This window comes from Acipenser ruthenus, chromosome 13 (assembly GCF_902713425.1).
Source record: "Acipenser ruthenus chromosome 13, fAciRut3.2 maternal haplotype, whole genome shotgun sequence".
NCBI classification, from domain to species: Eukaryota; Metazoa; Chordata; class Actinopteri; order Acipenseriformes; family Acipenseridae; genus Acipenser; species Acipenser ruthenus.
In genome coordinates, this window is record NC_081201.1 from 28,003,983 (window position 1) to 28,026,797 (window position 22,815).

At 36.0% G+C, this 22,815-nt stretch overlaps 1 pseudogene; it reads left to right on the forward strand.

Moving 5' to 3' along the window:
• The first annotated feature begins 1,399 nt into the window (after positions 1-1,399).
• LOC117417860 (2-oxoglutarate dehydrogenase-like, mitochondrial) lies at positions 1,400-21,516 on the forward strand (annotated as a pseudogene).
• The last annotated feature ends 1,299 nt before the right edge of the window (positions 21,517-22,815 follow it).

Sequence of the window (22,815 nt, forward strand, 5' to 3'; positions counted from 1 at the left end):
TAGAAGACCGAGCTCAGAAGAGCATATTTACTTCGCAGCAGGGCTCTGCAAATAGACCACTATGGGAATTTTAGAAAGGTGAGCAGACAACCTCATAGAAGCTGTTGAAGTTAGGGTTATAGTGGGGGAAAAAAGCACATCTTCTCAGATGTGAACCTGAAGGAAGATTTTCACACTGTGGGTGAGCTGCTAATGTGTGAAAATACTGAATCATTGTGTAAGGATCTTCAGGTTCAACAATACAGCAGATACTGACATTTTATTATTTTCATGATTTAGGATTATTATTTTCTCAGGTAGCTGATCTACATTTTTTGAAACATTTAAATGAATAAAAAGTTGCATTCATTGTTAAACAGTATGTCTTAGCTAATGTTCTATGAAAATAATGCACATTTTAATGCAAACCAATTCAATTGTCCCATAATTATCCTACACAATTAAACGGTTGCACAGTTCTAGTCTGGAATTTGTGTGTTAATTACATTTTAAGTTTCATGCCTGTCTTAGATGGTGGCTGTGCACTTGCTGTAATTACCTTACCACATTATCGCACCATCTGTCCTGTGCCCCATGCAAGAATGATCTGGTTTTGTAAAGGGAGAAGGATTCGTACCCTGGCACAGATTTCACTGTGCTCAAGACAGCTGTTTCTGTCTGCTTTTTCAGGGGAGCAGGTTAACTAATTATAGTCCCTAATCTCTGCAGCAGAGTCTTGATTTGTTTTTTGCTAAAAAGTTCCAAGTTCATTGTGTCATACAGAGTAAGTCCATATTTTGCTTGAAATGTTAAGGAGTTTATTGAAATGTTCAATATACTATATATTTAGTGATGTTATTCTAGTAAATGGTGGTTGTATTTACACCTGCTGCTTTTTTAGAATAAACCATTAGTGTGTCTGAAACAAGGCTTACTAGCCGGGTTGCATGATATATCTACTTCATATCTCTTGATGTTAAATATTAAAAGGGTAATGCTGCACATGAACCTAATGAAAATAGTCTGCATGATTATGTGACCAGACACAAGAGCCCTGTGTTACATGGTAACGATTCTTGTGTGCATAATGCATACTGAATGCAGTAATTAAGTTGCGCTAACAGAAATTAAATGTACCGGTATTTGGAACTCGTACTGAGAATGAGAGAGACAGGGTTGGTTTAGAATAATGTTGTTAACGTAGAGTGATTGAGTTCCGAGTGCATGAACTTCTGCATGAACCGCATGACTCTTCACCTGGCGAGCCATTCACCGTTTCATTTCATAGTTTTTTTTGTTGTTGTTGTTTTCAGTTATGTGCTGCTGGCACAATAAATAAATAAATAAAGAAACCTACCCCAAATATGGTATTTTTCTATTTTGAAAATCTTCCTATTGTGGACACATTGGTGTTGAGTTCATGTTTATCAATAAGGTGGAGCAGTGCCAGTGGAGCCGGCAGAAATTTGAGACTCCTGAGATCATGAAATTTACAAATGAAGAAAAGAGGACATTATTGGCAAGACTGGTACGATCAACAAGGGGGTGGGGGGTATATGAACAAAACAAAAGAATACATACAGTACTAGGTTTTATACCTATTGGTTAATTTCAAGTATCTGTTTCTTTCTATGTATCACAACAAAAGTACAACTTGAATCATTTTAAACATTTTGCTTTGTTTATTTTTTTCCAGGTTTGAAGACTTCTTTGACTCGCACATGGTCATCAGAGAAGTGTTTCGGGTTGGAGGGCTGTGAGGTTTTGATCCCGGCTTTAAAGACTGTTATTGATAGAGGCAGCGAGATGGGCATTGAGAGTATGATTATGGGAATGCCTCACAGGTAGAATCCATTTCTGTGCTGTAAACATTGGGCCTTCTTTTAACAGTTTTCAACATTTTGAACATGTCAACCTAAGGATTAAATTCGGTGATTTGTGTTTTTATACTTTCCCATACTTTCCTAGTATGAGCAGGGCCTAATCGGAAATGATTGAATATGTCTGTCTTGTGTAGAAATCCACGTACTAAATTGTGTGATTGTGACACACATCTGTTGTTTTAAAATATTTTAAGCATCACTGTGAGCTTTTTATGTTTTTCTAAATCCGCCACCACTGCTATTTCAACTGCTATATATGTGAAAATATTTTTAGAATTGCAGTGGTTTACAATATAGTATTACAGCTTCTTCGTAAGCATCTAAAATTTTTCTGAAGTAAGCTAAGCTAAAACAATGATCAGGTTTCTAAAACTGCTCTGTACCTTCATTTTATTTGAACTTGCTGTGTACTTTACAGCAGAGCCTCATCAATTGACTGTGCTGTTTCTGACAGGTCAGCTATCGTCGGTTTGGCCACAATGAAATGGATCAGCCCATGTTCATGCAGCCCCTGATGTACAAGCAGGTGCACGTGCTGAAAAAGTACTCTGATAAACTGCTAGCCTCACTCCAGGAGTTTGAGGTATTGTATGTCTTTGTCTGTACAGGGTTTAGCACGTAAATCTGCATTTGTTTCCAAATTTACTTCCCCATATAAATATACTGATTTGTCAAAGCAATTAGAGAATGTAAATACAATTAGGTAATGTAAGCAAATGTATGTGGCAATGTGTCATGTGACCCACTAGATCTATATAAGTTGTGTGCAACTATTCAGCAACAATAATGTGAAAGCAAAAGGTGACTCCACAAGGGGCATGATATTGGGTGCACATGCAATTGGCTCACCTATTATGACAGGCAATAGACATTGCTATATTGGCTTAAATCAAGCAATGTGCCAGGAGCCACGTGTATAAAAAAAAAACAAACAACTAATGCAACACACACATGCCAACCTAGTTATGTCTATGTGTTGGTACAGTACTAGAACTCGTATATTACTCTGCCCTGCTGTTCTTTCTGATGATGCACATACTATAAGGCAGAACTGTCTTCTGAAAATCATATTAATGTCAGCCATACTGTGTTTATTGCATGTGTAGTCATTCAAGATTCTGACATTATTTACAACAAAATAAATTCACTACTGGACATCTATGGCACAATTGGCATTCTTCCACCAATCTGATCTATACAGTCCAGTTAGGTCCGCTCTTCAGTGTCAATTATAACTGTACTTTCTTCCAACTTCAGCAATTAATTAAAACTTAAAATCATTTGAACAAGGGAGAGGGCTAAACTGTAAGTTTATTTTCATGTTCTTTCTTCGACATAAACCCTGATTTATTTACACTTTATAGATGACATACTGCATTTATAACCTGGACAAGCAGAGACATTCTAGGTTTCTACCAATCGCTGTATTAAACACATTTCATCATATTATCAGATGGATGCTTTGTAAGAACTCATAAACTCACTCGACATAATCATCAGTCTAAGCAACCAAAAAGTAAAAAACATCAATAAACCCATTGACAGCCAGGATTATTCTCAGCAGAACAGTTTTCACCTAAACATACAATCTATCACTTTGAGTCAAGCAATCAGACCCCAAAGGATTTGCTCCGGTGAACCTTCAGTATCAGTAATCTGGACCAAGCTTTTCTAGAAAATTCATACTGAAATGTTTTTCTTCTTTACTATTGTTTTGGCATTTTATAAACATGTCCTGGGTCATTAAATAGGGGACTGGAATTCATTTTGCTGCCCACAACTAGTACTGTTTTTCAGTTTGAACTATATCAATCATGACAGAGGCACTGCAAGTAATACAATCGCCACCTTAAATGGGGAACATTTTAACATGCATGACCACAGCATAAAATCAGAAGAGACATTCATGTACTACCTACTGCACAAACTTGGGCGCTAATTCCACTTTTTCTATTGTTGTCTTGGGCTCAGAGGACTGTTTTTACGTCTCTGCCGGTCAGGAGAAGTTACAATAAAAATGTTTTAATGTAATTTGCATTTCATTTTGGTTTCTTGCAGGAAGAAATATCCAAGTATGATAGAATTTGTGAGGAGGCATATACTTGGTCAGAAGATGAGACGATTCTTCATAACAGGCACTGGCTTGACTCGCCTTGGCCAGGTAACTGTGAACTGTTCTGTTAGGCATAACGAATGACATTTTCAAAAATGTGTTTAATTATACAAATGATTCAACTATATAATGGAAATAGTATTGGAACACTTTACTTGACATTTGCCATGACTGTAGACAAATAAAATAACATTTGATTAGTATTGAGGTGAGTTCAAGTATATATTTCTTTTTTATGTACAAACACTGCAGTATGCCAGAGTACACAATTTCAGCTTGAGCTGGAATGGTAAAGTTGGCTCCCTGGCTTGAGAGGAAGGTAATATGTATGCAATGCTTGCCTTTCAGAGTGCCATACTTCAGGCATGGCTCCTATACATTGTAGAATGTCTCTTGTTTTTAGAGAAGTCATCTTGTGCAGTTTGGGTTGGCTTTGTGGCTCTGGCTGCTCAAACTGCATGAAGTGATTTCTGCTATAAGAGACATCTTGCACACAATGTATTAACTTATTATAAATCACAAATTGAAGACTAAGGAACTACTATTAAACATAGAAAAGTGACATCATTTTGACAAATCCTTAACAATGATTGCTTTCTCATACAGGACTTATAATTGATGTAGTAAGTTTTGACACTGATTTTAATGGGCAAAACTTAACAACTGCCAACACATGTATATGCGCCAGCAGCACCAGCCAGCTGCACCTGCTTATCTGTTGCTACCGCTCAGTGGGTTTGACATTCTGAATTTTCCCTTAGATTTGTGGTGTAAAATGTAGAGCTACTGAACTAGGTTTATACCCATTAACCACTTGTTTAACCAGCCAGGTATTTTTTCCTACTGACCTAAACAAAATGATCTTCAGTGACAATGCAGTGGCACTGCAGTTTCCATGCAGTAGTACTAAGGGGAATGGTAGTGCAAGGGCAGCTACAACAGCATTGATAGAATGGTACCATAGCTGTTACATTTTTTATATTTTGATACCCCATTGGTATCACTGTGGTTTTGAACCAATATAGTCCGATATTTGTCCCCAATCTGGTTTTTCATTACAGAAAAAGTTTTAAAGTGTTTTTATTGTTCATCAGCACTTGTTGATGCTTTATGAAAAGAAGTTAAAATGTTAATTCAGCAGATTTGTTTTGTTTTATAACTGTTGTTTCTTCTCTCGTGATGGTGAACCAAAAATGATGATCTGTCCTCTAACTGGTATTTCCGAAGATGTCTTGCAGCACATTGGCAATGTGGTCAGCTCTGTACCAGTTGAAGACTTCACTATACATGGAGGTAGGGGTCTGGATGAACAATACTTGATTGAGAATGATCGATATCTTTTCTAGGTAGTTTTAAATCTTGTCAAATGTATAAGCATTACAGTGCGTACATGAACTGCTGCTTATTGTTGTCATGAAAGCCATATTAGTTAATAAGTAAGTAAAAGGCCCCAACTAGGAGAATATATGAAGCACTATAGACACAGTGTACAGCTATGGCCAAAAGTGTTGCATCACCCTATAGAATGAACTAATTTTGCTTCATAATGCAAATTGTATACCGCTTTGCTATAGGCTTGCAGGTGCCACGGTCGGCAGTGGTATAGCCTGAATTTGAACTGGTGATCTCCAAGCTATAGGGCACATCCTGCACTCCGGGCAGAGTGCCTTTACTGGATGCGCCACTCTGGAGTCCCGTTTATCTTATACTTAATGAAAATCTGACAGAAATTGTCAGATATATAAGTTTGAAGTTTCTTTGATTACATGATATTAAATAACATATCTAAATTATGTTCATATAGTTTATTTTTATTTTATTTATTTTATTTTTTATTTTTTAATTATGTCTCAATTCTAAAATTCTAGGTGATGATATTTGGCCATAGCTGTACAATGAAACTAGGTTTATTGGTATCAATAGTACTCAGTACTGTATAATAGACTAGAACCCACTTCTGCATTTACTGTCACTGTAGAGAAGTATATCTTAATTTAGGAAGTGCTTGACAAACATTGCATAATCATAAAAGTTATAATTATATAAGTCTTAAACGCCTACAGATTATCCTTAAACATGGAAATGTATTATTATTATTGTTATTTAAAATAATATTTTGCACTTTACTAGTGCATTTTTTAAATAGAAAAATGTCAAAAAAATACATGTTGCTCATTGAATTTAGTTTTTAAAATTCTGTTAAATAAAATTCTGGTAAATGTTCATGACTTTAAGAACTATAAAATAGTCGTGTGTAAAATGCTTTGTATCCCTTCTGTATTTCTTAAGAGCTTCATAATTAACACAGCCTTAAAAAAACGTGGAGGTGCAGCTGAAGCGTGGCTACTGATGAAGACCAATGCTGATTACTCTTGTTAGTCTCCCTGGAGAACCATATAGTGAGCACTGTCTGCAAGCACTGAAACTTTTACTAATTATAGCAATCACAGCCTACTTTAGGGAAACCATTATGATGTGATGAAGAAGTATCTCTCTGGGACCACTCTTACCAAACTGTTTTTGAATTTACTGAGTCTTTGTGTAACTTGTTTTGATAAAGAAATATGCAAAAAGAACGATTTCATGGAAAATTGCAGTACAGCAAGTGATTCCCCCCCTCCCCCACCTTTTCAGTGTTTTAACATTTTAAAATTGTGTGTAGTGTAGTTGATATTTACTTAATACATTATGAAATGTTAATTGGACGGTCCTCGTATTGTACTCTTGTTCTTAAGAAAAGTATGTTTATAGCGCAGTCAGAATGTAGTAAGGACAGCAATGATATTTCTGACAAGTTACTGCCCAATGGCCTATTGCTTTTTATAACCTATTTTTATTCTTTTTTTGCCTGTGTACTTTTTCTTGCTATCTGTGAAGTACTTCATACCCACTGCTTCCTCAATGGCCTATACCTGTTAATGCTGACTCCTGAACATCAACCTGCCATGTGATAACTGGTCATGCTATTCACTGCAAAGGTAATACAAAAAGGTTTTCCTCCACCAGTGGTCGATTTCTTCACCACATTACTAAAATAGTGCAGAGCAATTTCTGAAGGGGCCTAAAAAATGCCTGTTAGAAAAGTTTTTAGACCACACTGGGCCCATTATTTATATTTATTTATTTATTTATTTATTTTAAAAATCCAGTTCATACATTTGCAATGGAGTGGGCAATTTGTAAGTGGGGAAATACAGACCACTGTCTCTTGTAACTTCTACTCACTTCTACTACAAAACTTTCATAAACAATTTCAGTGATGGCTTTCTATGGTGAGTAGTGCTGAGCAAGTCGTCTGCCTCCTTTCGAAAGTCGCCGTGTGTTGTGTCTTACAAAATTAGCACAAACTGACGGAGCCCAAAGAGATGTAAAAAGGCACTGATGTAAATATTCTGATCTGTAATTGGAAGAAACTATTCTATCAAGACAGGACCTACATTGTTGCACCTGTTAATAAATATATTAAAAAGTGTAATTGTAAGGTAATAGTTCCCAGTGTATTTATAGACCCATGCAAAAGGACTAGGTGTGTTTTTTATAGGAGGAACATTATGAAATGGGTCCTGCTTCTATGGGCAATTGAATGTGGTTACATCTCTTTTTTTTTTGTCAGGCCTTTCCCGTATTTAAGGGCAGAGCCAAAATTATAAAGAACCGCACAGTTGACTGGGCTTTGGCTGAATACATGCCGTTTAGTTCTTTGCTGAAGGAAGGAATCCATGTCCGACTAAGTGGGCAGGATGTTGAAAGAGGCACATTTAGGTGAGTAATCAGTGTTGCCTAATAAATAAAATAACATGTACTCTATACAGTACTTCATAGTTAATCAAGTTTTTAGGGCTCTGCTCACTCCTTTCCTCTTAACCTTTTAGCCTTAGCAAAGAACACAGAGAATAAACTAGGATGAAGACAAACCGCACATAATATCAAGCAGGTTTTTATTGGTTGACCGAATTTAACTTTTTGAAGCATGGATTATGGACTAAACTTTGACAAACTTACTAATAACTACTAAAAAAATATTAAACAAGTTATTAAAAGTCATCAGTGTTCATCTGGTGCACAGCTGTATTCTTTGAATTTGATTTTCTTACTGAAGATCCATTACCGGTCTAGTAAAGATACTGTCATATCAGTGATACAGACCACACATAGACATAGTGTGTTTATAGTTGGTACACTGCTATATTATATGATACTGTCTGTAAAGTTCCATTATGGGTGGTGTCCAGTAGAAATTAACCATGTACATTTTGCAAAAGTGGAGAACAATGTTAGGAATAACTTGGTCTACAATTAAACTGCTTTTAGTATGCTATCAGTTGTTTTAAATTATTATCACTTTCAGTGAAAAGGTTATTGGATCAATGACAAAAAAATAAAACATTTCTTAAGTTTAAAGATGAAGATGGCTTCTGGCAAATTGTGTGGATTTCTTTCAGTTTCAATACCTCAAGGTTAATTACAATTATAGTGTGAACATAATAGGCGAACATCTGCATTATATTCAGTCTCTGGTTACAGAGCATATACAAATCATAAAGATGCTATTGGCCCAGTTTATCAGCAAAGTGCTTGGGATTGAACATATTGCTGTGCTTCAGTCTGCAGCTCTTGCTCGTTGCTTGGGGAGTTAATGGATTATAGTAACTGATTCAGTCATCTGTATTTGTGAATCTGCTTTGCTTTGCAGTTCGTCCTCCTGATTGATGAAACACTGGTAGCTCTAAAGCTAAAGAGCTGCTGTTTATTTTAAGCTTCACTGTGTTTTTACTGGTGTTCCTGGGGGACAAATTTGAACAAACAACAAAAAATGGTAACCACAATCTTTTAAGGAATCGCAAAGCGTCAGCTAAACTAATCCCAGAGTCTGTTTGCTTTGATTAGCTTTTTTATTTTTATTTTTTTAAATATGCTTTTCTTTTTTAAATACTGAGCATTTTTAAAAGGAAAATATATCTTCATTGTATTAGGCAGCACCAAGAGAAGGACTTTTATTTGAGAAGCAGATATTAAAAGCATTGTTTAGCCTAGGTGGCATTTTTTTTTTTTTAAGGCACAGATCAGTTGTCATTGTAAACTGATGTTAGCAGAACTGTCTGCAAAATAAAGCTCAGCTTTTTTTTCTTGTAATGACCGCCACCTATTTAAACCCTGTCCTCCTCTGTCGCCTTGGATGATTTTGATGTGTTTTGATGTTTATGCAATTGCTTCACAGTCACCAAACACTGTTAAGAAGCAGAAAAGTGTATAAGACATTGCTGTTGTGGTGTTTTGGAGAGTTATTAACTGGGTCTCATTGCTGTTGAGCGGTTGGCTGAGCCACAGTTGGCAGAATAGCAGGACCTGTCTTCTTTCGTCTGGAATCTTCACTAAATTGGAACCTGCATTCTTGCCCAGTATTGGGAATAAAACTGATCTTTGGAATATCCTTACTGCTGTTTTATCATTATTATTTGGAGTAATTTCAGTGAATTCCCCAAAGTAGATAATCCTCTGGCGGGTCGGAGGGTTGAGTAATTGCTCCCCCTTGGATACTGCTCGTAACTTCCCTGAGTAATCGGCAACATAATCAAGGTCCAGATTTTGCTGCTGTGTTAAAAAATTGGAAAGTTCTCTGCCTAAAAAAACCTCTGATGTCCAATCCCACTAAACGGTGCCACTTTTCCACATCCTTTGAGGTCTTGAAAGCGTGTGATTCATTTTTGTTTAGTTAGTCCAGTAAAAGGTATCACATCTCCGCTTTAAAAAATAAAAATAAAAAAATGGAAATTTTATAAAAAATAAAACAACAAATGTGAGCTTATGTATCTACAGACTTCCTAACCATTTTTTCCCGCTCCTTGTTTATTTACTGTTTTACGTTGTCTGTACAGTCACTGGCATCATGTGTTGCGTGACCAGGATACCGACAGGAGGACCTGTGTCCCAATGAACCACCTGTGGGAAAACCAAGCTCCCTATACTGTGTGCAACAGCTCCCTCTCCGAGTATGGAGTCCTAGTAAGTTCTTAGCATAATCAGCTAAAATCTAGTTAATAACTAGCATGAAAACTATAGGATCGTTTTTAATTTATCTGAACAGTGGTGTATCAAAAAATACCAACATCAAAGCACTAAAGTATGAAGTTTAAAAGACATATGTAAACTCAATTGACTGACATGCACATTGGATGTTTGATTTTCATAACCTTTGGTCCTTAATTTAATTATTAAAAGTAATTGTAACAAAAAAAAAGAATCACGTAAAATTATACCCATTTTGCACTTTGATTGGCTACATAGGTCTCAAATGTGCTCCAATGGGTTATAGAAAACATGATTTTAATTTATAAACATGTCTGCTACCACACTAGGTTAAAGAAAGTTTGCTTTTACAGAGTGAAAAATCCTGTCAGTACAAAACAGTCTAAAAGAGTGAGTAAACAATCTATTTACCCTAGCATAGTCCCAGATATTATTTCTATAACGTGTTTCTTTCAAAATGGCAGAATATAATGAATAAATGTGCAATGCAGAGAAAATATATTGAAATATGTATTTTTTTTGCTGCAATTGCTTTAAACAGTGGCATTATTTAGATCAGTTGTATTGGCATTACTGGATTGCATTGTGGTCTGGCTGCTAGGGAAGGTTATATTATGAAGACTACAAATGGTTTTCTTTTCCAGATGCTGCATTAGAGCAATGCTGGCACCTGTTTAAGGGCTGAAACTCTCCATTAACAATTAGCATGTAGTGGGCAGGCATCCTGAGTATAAATACACCACTGGGATAGAACTCTAAACATGTGAAGTCTCTTTTTTCATTTTTATTAAAAGACCTAAAACTAATAAAAAAGACGGTTCAGAGTATAAACCAAGTACAGTCTTGACCATATATTAAAATAAATAAATACAAATAGATGGCCAAAACCAAGGGATTCGGATGACGTTGGACACCATAAGAGCAATGGTGTCCAAAATTCCTGAAGCACCATCGCCCGACTTTGGTTGACCTCTGAAAACGGTCAACCAATACTTAGTTGAGTGTTGCCTGTTTATTATAATAATATTAATTCATTTCTATAGGCCTTCACAAGTGCCAAACAACTATTAATAATAAAAGGATAATATAATATATTTAAAGACCTCCTCTATAGAATTTAATTACTATTATTATAATAATGCCTTATCATTTTCTTTGGCCACTTAATTAATTTATTTTTTAATAAAAACAATACATTAATACATATCCTAAAAGGTCAGTCATAAAAGGTTAACCCTCTTGGCAGAGGTTTTGATTTAGTTGGCTTTGTATTGATTGCCAGTAAGAATTACTGTTTCCAGAATAAGTGGCTACTTCATCAAACTGCACCCTTTTAGGTGGCCTTTAATTAACATTCCTTTTGAAAAGACCAATTTATGATGGCTTTATTGAGTTTGATCTATCTCTTACAGCTTACGTAATTTGTTCTATAAAAATAAAAGGAATAACACCCCCCTTCATAACTCCCCATAACTGAAACCACTCTATATGCAGTCAACCTCTTGTATAGTATATCACATTGCCTGCCAATTTTGCTACATGCTTTGGAAAAAAGTGACTTCCTTTTATAAGATACAAAACATATGCCCTATATTCCAAAATCTATATTTCTATACCTTAGAGAGGGGCAGGTGTGGCAGGCTAAAAGGATTTTTACAACTTGTCAATATGATTAAATTCACTTACTGTTACAGTCCTGGCTGGAGGTGACCAATTTAAAGTTATTGTATATTTTTATTTACTCTTGAGCTGGGAAAAGCATCAAGGGAATCAGAAGGGTAAATGGGAGAGGATATTAAAACCACACAGTAAATTATATAAAGAATCCGAGGGAAGGTCAAGTTTATGATGTTGGTCTCCACCAATATCACAATCGTGTTATGATATGAGCATGTACCCAGAACAACATTGTAAATGTGTCGGGTTTCAGTTTAATATTCATGGGAAAAATGTCTTCAAAAATAACACTCTTATAGATTTAAAAAAAAAAAAAAAAATTATGTTGCAACTTTTCATAGTTTCTCTCTTTTTGTTTAGAAAAAAAGATTGGGGTTGATCCCTCGTGTTTGCTTTTTCACAGATGTAACTGTGTAATTAAACATTTCTATACTGTCAGTGAAGTTTATCTACAGTGAAATGAACGTCCCCAGACCAAAGAAGCAGTCCAAGATTGAAGTAGCTGAGGTTTCTTAATGAGCCACGGGTTCCAGACACCTGTGATACCATTTAACTTCAGCTGAAACACCATATTTTCAGTGCATGTGGTGTCCAGATTTCTTTAGATGTTGTGCTTTTTTTTTTTTTTTTTTTTTTTTTACTTTCTGTGATTTTTATTAAAAGTACCGTTATATAATTTGTTTTCTCAAATTATAAGAAATTAAAAAACACAATACTGTAGCTTTCTAGGGAAAACACTATACTAGTTTTGTCTGTACCTGATCTTTCTTAGTTCAGTTGCATTTTAAAATAAAACTTTTTACTGTTGCATAAATGGAGGATATTTCATGGGCATTCATTCCAGGAATGAGGATAACCAACTAGTCACTTAGTGACAAGTGCATTGTTTACAGCTGTCTTTGTGGAGTATTCAGTTTATTTAACAAGTACAATGTATGAAAAAGAAGATATGTTTAAATATATATTAAACGGCAACATTTGAAGCACTGCTTTCCTTCTATCAAGCTCAGTATCAGTGCAATATCTGTCAGTGGATTTCTGTCTTTTATTTACTGATGAGATCTGGTAAATAAAAATGTTTTTTATTGATACTAGAACTCTCAAAATGTGTTGTGTAATACCACATAGACACCAAAGGGCCACCTTGTTCTGTAAGCACTGCTTTGTAAAACTGCTATTTTCATTAGTAGCCTCTACAAACATGGCAGATACTGTACATAAAGTAAATGGCGTAACCCAATGTTTTTAAATGAATCCCCGGGGTCCAGAGCACTGTTCAGCCAGACCAGAAAGGTTTCTGCAAATGAGCAATGATGACGCAGATGCTTATCCAGTGAGTACATATTTAGGAATGGTTAAAATGTGTGGTCCAGTGGTTAAACAAAAGGGCTTGTAAGCAGGAGGTCCCCGGTTCAAATCCCACCTCAGCCACTGACTCATTGTGTGACCCTGAGCAAGTCACTTAACCTCCATGTGCTCCGTCTTTTGGGTGAGACGTACTTGTAAGTGACTGCAGCTGATGCATAGTTCACAACCCTAGTCTCTGTAAGTTGCCTTGGATAAAGGCGTCTGCTAAATAAACAAATAACACCATGTAACAATTTTTTATTTTTTTTTTGGTTCCTGGGTAGTAAGTGTTATTTCCTAATTGCTTATGCCTCAAAAGTATAGAAAATGGCTATTATTCCCCACAAACTTTGCTTTTGTGACCAGGACAGTGATATTTTGAAATTTACCTATTTTCCAGAACATTCCAGATAGATTCAGTGCTGAGTAAACTTGGAGTAACTTCTAGAACTTTCCAGTAATATAAATAGTAGTATAAATACAGGGGCCTTAAGCCCACCAGTTCAGTTTAGTTCCAGCTGCCTAAGTGGATACATATCTGCATTTTTCTGAGATGGCATCAAGGTCATAGGAGACTTCAAAATGGTGGCATTCCTGATGGGTCTCCAAGGCGGTTTTGCCAAGTTTCCCTGCTATCTTTGCCTTTTGGACAGCAGGGACACCAAGGCGCACTACCACAGGCGGGACTGGCCACAGCAGACCGAGTTCTCTGTGGGGAGGAACAACGTCAAGTGGGAGCCACTGGTGGACCCCAGGAAGGTGCTGATGCCACACTCTTTGAGGTGCACCGAGTGAGCCAGGGGAAGAGACTGGTACTTGTTACCATTATAGAGCAGCACGGCTTTGAGGCTCCTGGATGAGCTGTCAATGAAGGACAGTATAACGAGAACATGATGGGAGACTACATTTGGGGGCTGATTCGTGAAAGTGATTTACAGTATAATTGTAAATCTCGAAAAACTACTCACTTCTAAATCTTTTGTAGTCATTTTTGTATTACTTTAGTATAAATACATGTTAATTTGGATTCATATGTTGTTTTTTTCTGACTTTATGTGAACGAAAAGACACAAATTCGACCGTTTTCTCATTGGAAATAGGTAAATTTCAAAATATCACTGTCCTGGTCACAAAAGCAAAGTTTGTGGGGAATAATAGCCATTTTCTATACTTTTGAGGCATACACAATTAGGAAATAACACTTACTACCCAGGAACAAAAATTGTGTTACATAGTGTAATAATCACCATGGTGATTTTGTCGCTAACCAGTTCAATATGACTTGGTTAATCCTTTACAATAGCCCAATTCAATTCACTTTAGGTTGGGGGTTGGGTGTTGGAGGTGGGGGGGGGGGGGGGGGGATTGGAGGAAAACAAGACTGTTTCTTGTACTGTACATTTACCCACTGACTGGGTAAATGCTAATCCATTCAATTTTTTTTTAATTTATTTTATTTTTTTTATCTTAATCCTAATTGCTTAACAAAGTTGAGAGTGAAACAGATTCCCTCAATTAAGCTGAAACTCTGACTAATACAATGCAGGAACTTACTGAAATGAGTGTGTTTTTGCAGTGAACCAAGATTCTCCTCAATATCATAGTTCACACCAAAGAACCTTTCTTCGCTGTCAGTGACACAAGTTCAATATAAAATACCATAAACATTGCAACAGTTTCCTAGCCTGAAAAATAAACATTCCCTACGGATGTATAATAAATTGATCTTGTCTGTTATTTCCTGTTCAAGCTTTAGTTTTTGTGCCTTTATTAACATATGCATAAACCCTTATGTGAGTTAGTCCTTTGTATCTCCCTGTCATATTTTATTCTTTTGTGTACAGGTAGCTATGGCTTATGTGTAAGATCGCTAGATATAATATCCATGTGTAATTTTCAAAGTTGACAGAGAAGACTGTTCTTACTACGCGGCTTAAAAAATAAAAGATGGTTTCGCTATATTTCCAGAAGGAAAATCATTCCAGCACAAACAAAATTAAGATGTCCATTGGAGAGGTCTGATTCATTTCATCACTGTGTATGTCAGAGTTGGTACACAAACAAGCATGTTCTTGTTGAGAAAGATGATTTATTATTATTATTATTATTATTATTATTATTATTATTATTATTATTATTATTATTATTATTATTATTAATAAAGTATTCTGACACAGATAATAATAATATATAGGGATACTGCACTAGGCAAATGTTTTGCACCTGTGCAGCATATACTTTTTGTCTGTTTAAGAGCCAACTTGAACGCCTTGAATCACAAAAGTATCCAGGGAACCATATGGCAAGCTTTGACATCACTGAATCACTGCACCCTTAACTGAGTAAATGGTCTTATTTCTGGCCTTTGAACCACCTCTGTTGATTTCACGGGCAATTTTCTTCTGGTGCCTCTTGAGACATTCACATGAAAGCATTGAAACAGTGATGTAACGGAACATGTAATTCACTGACGTCTAGAGGAAGCGTAATGGCCATTAGCTTATGTTTTTAAAGTTTTGTATTTGTTTTGCAAAAACACTTTACGTAAAGGGGATGGCGACTCCAAGATCAAACATCTTGCTCATCAACTCTCACAATTTCCATGTGTTTTTTGTTCTCTCTGAAATAAGGAAATCACAGATGACTGAGGTCCATCAGCACTATGACTGCAATTGGATTGTGGTAAATTGTTCAACACCTGGCAGTTTCTTCCATGTGCTGAGAAGGCACATCTTGATACTGTTCTGGAAATCGGTAAGAAAAGTAAATTTTGTTTGGTTCACAAAAGTAATTAATTATGTAAACTTGTTTACTCAGTCAGATTTTTCTTCTGAGAATTGCGATACAGAAACTATAAAATGGCCCAAGAAGCAGGTACTGGCTGTGGACCCCATTTTACAGTGAAATAAAAACCTAAAATGTATTTAACTTAAGTTGTGCTCATTGTGGCCTTGTTTTTGGCTACAATAAATTAGAAACCTTTTTTTTTCAGAAAAAATATTAATGGAAATGAGTTCTAAAGGGTGAGGTATAATCTGGAAAATATATAGTTTTATTCAGAATGTATGAGTGATTTGTATGATGACATCTATTAAAACACACATTTCAGTACTTTTTATTACCACAGGCCTTCTTCTTGGGCCACACAAGACCTGGCTACTTTTAAACCTGGGCAGCATCTTGCAGGTAACAGGGCTTGTGTTCTACTGTCTTGGCAAACCAAAGAAACTTTAAGAAAGAAAGACTTCAGTCATCCTTCCTTGAAACCTGTTTTTTCTTACCACAGTAAATTGTCTACAATGATTCCCTGCTGCACATGAATGTTCTGCTTTGTCAAGCATGTTAAGAGCTTTTGTTAAGTAAATTAAAATGAGAGCCTTAAGGGTTTTACATTGTAGATGTATTATGCCCAAAAGTTTAAAAAAAAAAAAAAAAAAAAGATTGATTTGATTTGAAAGGTGTGTGCATGTGTGTGTGTGTCTTAAACCAAATTTGCTTTTCTGGTTCTTAGATTTTTTGTTTCTACCTCTTTAAGTAAATGTGTAGAGGGTTAATGAGGCATCACATGGCCATTAGGGGGTTGACTGTAATGAGCTTTAGTATTGAGTAGATGCAGTATTCTCACATGGACATGAGTTGCATCATAAAAATAGCAATGTGATAATTGACATCTATGTTTTTGGATACAACACCAGTCTCTTTCATTTTTCTCTTTTTCCATTACCATAGCTGGTGCAATGGAAAGAATATCCTTGCCTTGTTGAAGTCCCCCCAAAAAGTGAATTTATGTTGAACAGCGAATGAGTGATGACTGACTTTTACAGTGTGAGGCAATTGATATAAGACGTACAAGATGAGTTAATTGAGAATAAACTTTAAAGGTTTGAGTTTTAGAACAACTCTGCCTCTTTTTTTCTTTTCTTCTCATAAACAAGGCGAAGCGTGACACTCACTCCTAGTCTCTGATGATCGGGTGGGAGGAAAAGCAGATCATTTACAACATACAGTATGTAAGAGGCTAAAATTAGGCTACATGCTTGAATTAGCTCAATCCCTCAAATATATTAATAGTCAGCTCCTTCACTTGTTGACCCTTCATTTGAGATGACAGTTTTTTTTTCTGTTCCTTTTTAAATATGTTTTTTTATTCCTATATATTCTACCCCATTACTTATTTTAAGCATCTCCATGAGTGGAGCTTGTTAAGTCCATGCGGCCCCAACAATTGCTATTATCTTATCTTGTAAACTATTTCAGATAGCAACTTCATATTTTAAGTGTTCTGGAAACTCCTCATCTTAACAGCACCCTTCACTTTGATCTTTTACCAATTATAAAGTTTAATCCAGAGTTAGAAACATTGTAGCAGTGAAATTGGTTAAATTCTTCACAATGATTCTAACTGTGGACATATCAATGATAAAGATATGTTTTACATATCCATTTTACTTCTTGTTTACAAAGCATTTAAGCTGACATGACTTCCCCTTGGGGAGGGGAGGTATACAACCATGTTTTTAAAATTTCAGTTCACAAAAGAAAATTATCTAACACTAAGGAATAAAAATAGACAAAAGGTCTGAAAAGGTAAAACGAAACAAATAAAAAGTGAGGATGTCTTAATATATGTATGTGTGCTTTTTTTTTTAGGCTCAACAGGATCCATTGATGCACATTGATATTACAGTGGTCATGATGTAAGGCTGTTTGGTTGACTTATCCCAGGGGAGTTGACATTTTGCCTGTGTTTTAGCCCTTCTACAGATTAAGCAAGATAAACTCCATTAGATGTGCTGTGTCGCCTGTATTCCTAGGGATTTGCATGAAACTGCTGAGAAAATCAAATCTGTTTCACTTCCTGCTTTGCATCAATTTGCTTTAATCAATCTCTTCATATTCTCTGTCATTCCAGTTGATTGTCTTCTCTCCCAAGTCTCTGCTGAGACATCCTGAAGCCAGATCCAATTTTGATGAAATTACAACAGGTGGGTTTTGTTTGACACCTGTTGATGATTAGCACATTGCTGCTGCCTTTTTCTGTGACACACCCACCTCAAGCACTTTCCACTAGTGTGCATTTTGATTTGTTGTGGTAGAAAATTATTCTACAGCCATAGTTGTATTTTATAGCAAGGTATAATAAAGACAAGGTATTCTAAAAACACCTTCATGTATTTAAAATAAACAAGTGGACAGAGTTTAACAATTATTCCAATGGTGCCTGACTTATGGGATGCCCAGGCTGTATATACATTGAATTACTCTGTCACATATTCCTTAAAGGATTCTACAGAAATATGTGTTGTTGTTTTTTTATATACTTTGAGTTCAGTGTTTTACTGAAGCATAGCCTTTTAATGATAAAGGCTAAAACAAAACTGACATGCACTGCATTTTCGTGTTGCACATTCATTGGATTTAGCAAATCAGAAATCAATCAAATTGTTGCATTTTTATAAACGATTAAAAGCATTCAGTCTTAGGTTTTTTGGGGTTTTTTTTTTTGGATTACTATGACCTTGTACGCTATATTCAAGGACGGCAATCTCTTTCCCAGTTGCAATAAAATGAGTCAACCAGCTGCCACCCGCTGCTCCAACTACATAGGCAAATGTGTACATGGTTGCACTAGATGCCTTATCCAACACTGCAGATTAAATGTTCTCACCTCCACTCAATCTCCACTTTTCAAATTAATACACCTAACGATACAACAGGTTTTGCCACTTTCAGTTTGAGTCATTTCTGACAAGCTGAGCTGACGACATGTCGTGATTGAGTGGGGATTATATACAGTACAAGTAACCAGTCAACAATAGGAAAAAAAATTGCTGGCCAGAAGCAAACATTTAATTGAAAAGTATTGCATTAAGTTGCAAAGCCCCTGCAACCCATTGCACAATTAAAAAGGTTTCACAATGTTTTAATGAAGAACTTGTCGGCTCAAAAATACATACATAATTAAGTTTCACTGCCACAGATTTGTTTAGTCATATTTACAAACTCTTCCATAAAATATTCCATTCCTCTTGAAATATGCTTCAGTGATGCTTCACCCTCTTTCTGGTTTATTTCAAAGGTTTTCTGTATAATTTATTCCTGGTCCTCATAGAAGCATGCATTGACCCTCTACATAGTACTCTCTTCTGCAGGGCAGGACAGGAATGGTATGGCATACTGATGCAGAAGTTTAAGTTAAAATGTTGGATGTGATGTTTGACAGGGACCAGATTCAGGCAAGTGATTCCTAAAGAGGGACCTGCAGCCCAGAACCCAGACAAAGTGAAGAGGGTCATATTCTGTACCGGAATGGTGTATTATGAGCTGGCAAAGGAAAGAAAACAGCAGGATCTGGAAAACGAAGTCGCTATTTGTAGGCTGGAACAGGTGAATATGTCTGAATTACTGATTTCCATTACACGAGAGTAGATGTTAAAACTTCATGCTGATTTGAACTCGGCTCTCGCCAAGATAAGCACCAACTAAGACGTAGCTTTACAGTAAACTAATGTGATCCATATGTGTCTCCATCCATTTACGTTTCCTTCCATATGATGATGTAGATATCCTTGTGTCTGGTGTTAATGGCTGAAGTGTAATGCTGGCTCCAGGGATCAGCTTATTTTGCCTCCCTGGCGCATCAGCACACACAACGGCTGCGATGCTGGCTCCGGGGATCAACCAAAGTGCGGCCTCCCCAGCGCATCAGCATGACAACCGTCTGGATTGAGCTAAGTAGGGTACATCTCTGGGGTTTTCAAGTGGGCACCTTCCATCCTCAGTGTTTCGTCGACTAGCCCACGACACCTCAAGAGGGCTCGACGGTGATTCTGGCGTCCCAGCATCACCCCCCTCCGTCCCCCACTCAACTCAGCCCAGCTTACTTACCTGTACATCAGCGTTTCTTTCTTTCTATTGTGCTTGAGATCCCCAGCCAGAATCTTTCCGTCTCAACCACAGCCAGTCTTTAATTAAGTACAGAGCATTCAACTGACAAACCCCAACGTATTGTTTTTTTATATTGAATTCTGTTAAAGTAAAGTAAATTATATAAAATAAGTTTACTGTGTTTCCGTAGCACATTGTGTTTAATTCTAGTTTTGCCTTATCTTTTTTGATATCCCTGTGCCCTTTTGATTTGGTTAAAAATGAGACGGAGAAGTACTCAAACGCTGAACTTGTGTGGTGCCAGGAAGAGCATAAGAACATGGGCTACTATGATTACAGCAAACCTTGTTTTCTTACAGTTCTGCAAAACAGTCACCCAATATGGTGTGTTCAGATAAAATGTCAAGCTATTTTATTTTTATCATTCAGATCATTCAGATAAAATGTCAAGCTTATCCTAAACATTGAGTTTGTCTTTCCAGTTAAATATCCACCATTTATCTAGAAGAACCACAGCAACACTATACTACAAGGGAAATAATAATAATATTTTTTATAGTAAATATATTTGAATTATACTTGGAATAGCATTTTTTTATGTATACTTATAGATTTGTTTAATTACTGCATGAATGACCAAAACTGGCCATTTCATTAACAGAACGGTCTCTGGTGCCATTTTAAACAACTTGCAGGAGGCAAACATTTTAGTTCTTAAGATAACTTTCTTTTTTATAATTAATATACTCAATTTTATTTAAGGTATGTTGGTCATGATCCAGCTGCTGCCCCTGCCACAGGCAATAAATAAATGCACTCACCTGGCAGAGCTGAAGAGGTACCTGGACACTGTCTTCAACCTGCAGGCATTTGAGGGGAGAAACTTCTGAAGTCCCTGCTAATAGCACAAGCTTATGCACATTGCATTAATAACACCACCACAAAAAACACTCCAAAGTGTGTTTGGCAAAGTCTTTTAGGGACTGGCATTTGAAATATACTGTACCTTTTTTGTGTCTAAATACATTTTATATTTGTAACTACAGCATAAAAAACAATGTAATTCACCACTCCTTCATGTTATTATTATGGTTGTTGTTGTTAGTAGTAGTAGTAGCAGTAGTAGTGATTGTAGTAGTGTTAGTAGCATTGTTTTTTTTAATAATTTAAGAGCACTTCAAATAATATACATAGAAAAAAAGTACAACAATCAAAAGGCTGTCTAATTCAGACCTGAGATGTTATTTATTTATCTACTAACTTGCGGAAAAAGCATGGTAGCAATGTACTATATTGTAGGACACAGGAAAAAATATTTAAATGTTCTGAAGCAATATCAATGCTGGAATGTAGTGTGCAATTTTTATAAACGAGCAAGTGCCAAAAGTAAATATAAAACTGTGTGTTGATAATTTTATATTATTGAGGATCAAAATAAATAGAACTGTGTTCATATCATGTAGTGGTCTGGAGACCACACCATAGTCACCTCCATAAGTTATTTTTAATATATTTTAAATGCTGCTTAAATATTTTGGATAACATTAGAGGCTGTAGGTCTTAAAGACACTACATCAATAAATCCAGCTTTATATCCTGGGATTGTGTGTGCCAGAGAATTCATTGCTTACCTCTTGTCAACAATTTTTCAATGTGAGAAAAAAACTCAATAAAATGAGCCTGTTACAGAAAACTTGATTTTATTTTTACATGATGCTGCTGTAGAGTTAGAGAAAACTCCTGTAACTGAGTAGTACCTACAATTGCAGAGGATTAATCTCCAAGTGCAAACCTCATTTGACCTGCTGTGTTAAATATTCATATGTCATTCCATTTCATTACAAGAAAGGTGGACATGTTCTATTTTCATTACACTGGTACTGCTGAATATGATCACCTTTCCAGTGTCCCTGATCCCAGAGTCCACTGTTACGAGTAATGCATTCGATGCATTTTTGCTGAATTGATTGTGATCGAGATGTGTTCCATTAAGTGTTTTTTTTTTATTTTTTTTATGAAAGGTGGTATCTGGGTCCAGTGTTCCAAGCATATAGAGTCCATCAATTAAATTATAAAAACAATTAAACTGAAGGGACGGCTAAAGATGTCATACTGTAGATAAAAATGAATGCTAACAAAACTTTTTTTAAATCAATTTTCTTACACCTTATGAGATTTATTAATGTTATTATTGCTTCCTTTTTTATTGTGCGGAGAATCCTTTTGGTGTGTGTTGTTTTTTTTATTTTATTTACATTAATTCATAATATGCAAATAATTCAAACAGAACCAAAATATCTTCAACACAAGAAGGGGTGGAGGGGTACTGATAGTGTTGCTAGTGCTACTTAGTGGTAAGAAATAGATCTTAAAAAGTAAGCATTTGATATGCTGACTCGTGCTTTGCAGTCAATAACAGGCTTTGACCCTGATAAAACAGCTGAAACTAAATTGTGAAACAGCAACCAAAACATACTGCAAGTAAGGCACGCAAACTAAGAATGTACCAGATGTTTGAAAATAAAAATGCATGTTTGCTATAACAGACGAGACCAGTATAGGGAATGGAAGTAGTGTGCAACATGTTAGATTTATGGAATTATTTTATTGGATAGAACTACTTCAATGCAGATATAGGCATTGATTAGACCGCTGACCTGTGGTAACCATTGGTGATACACAGCCTTCACAATGTCCTGTATTACTCTGAATTCTATAATAAATAATAAACTGTAAAGTAACAAGAAAGTATAACCTCGCTATATCCTCAAACCAAAATATGTACCCTATCCTCTGCAGAGTTTAGTATCATTTGACTTGCCTCTAAAGCGGATAAATCTAGGGAGACAAGGTCAGGTATCTAACTTTAAACATAAACCAGATTAGGTTCAGGCAGGCAGA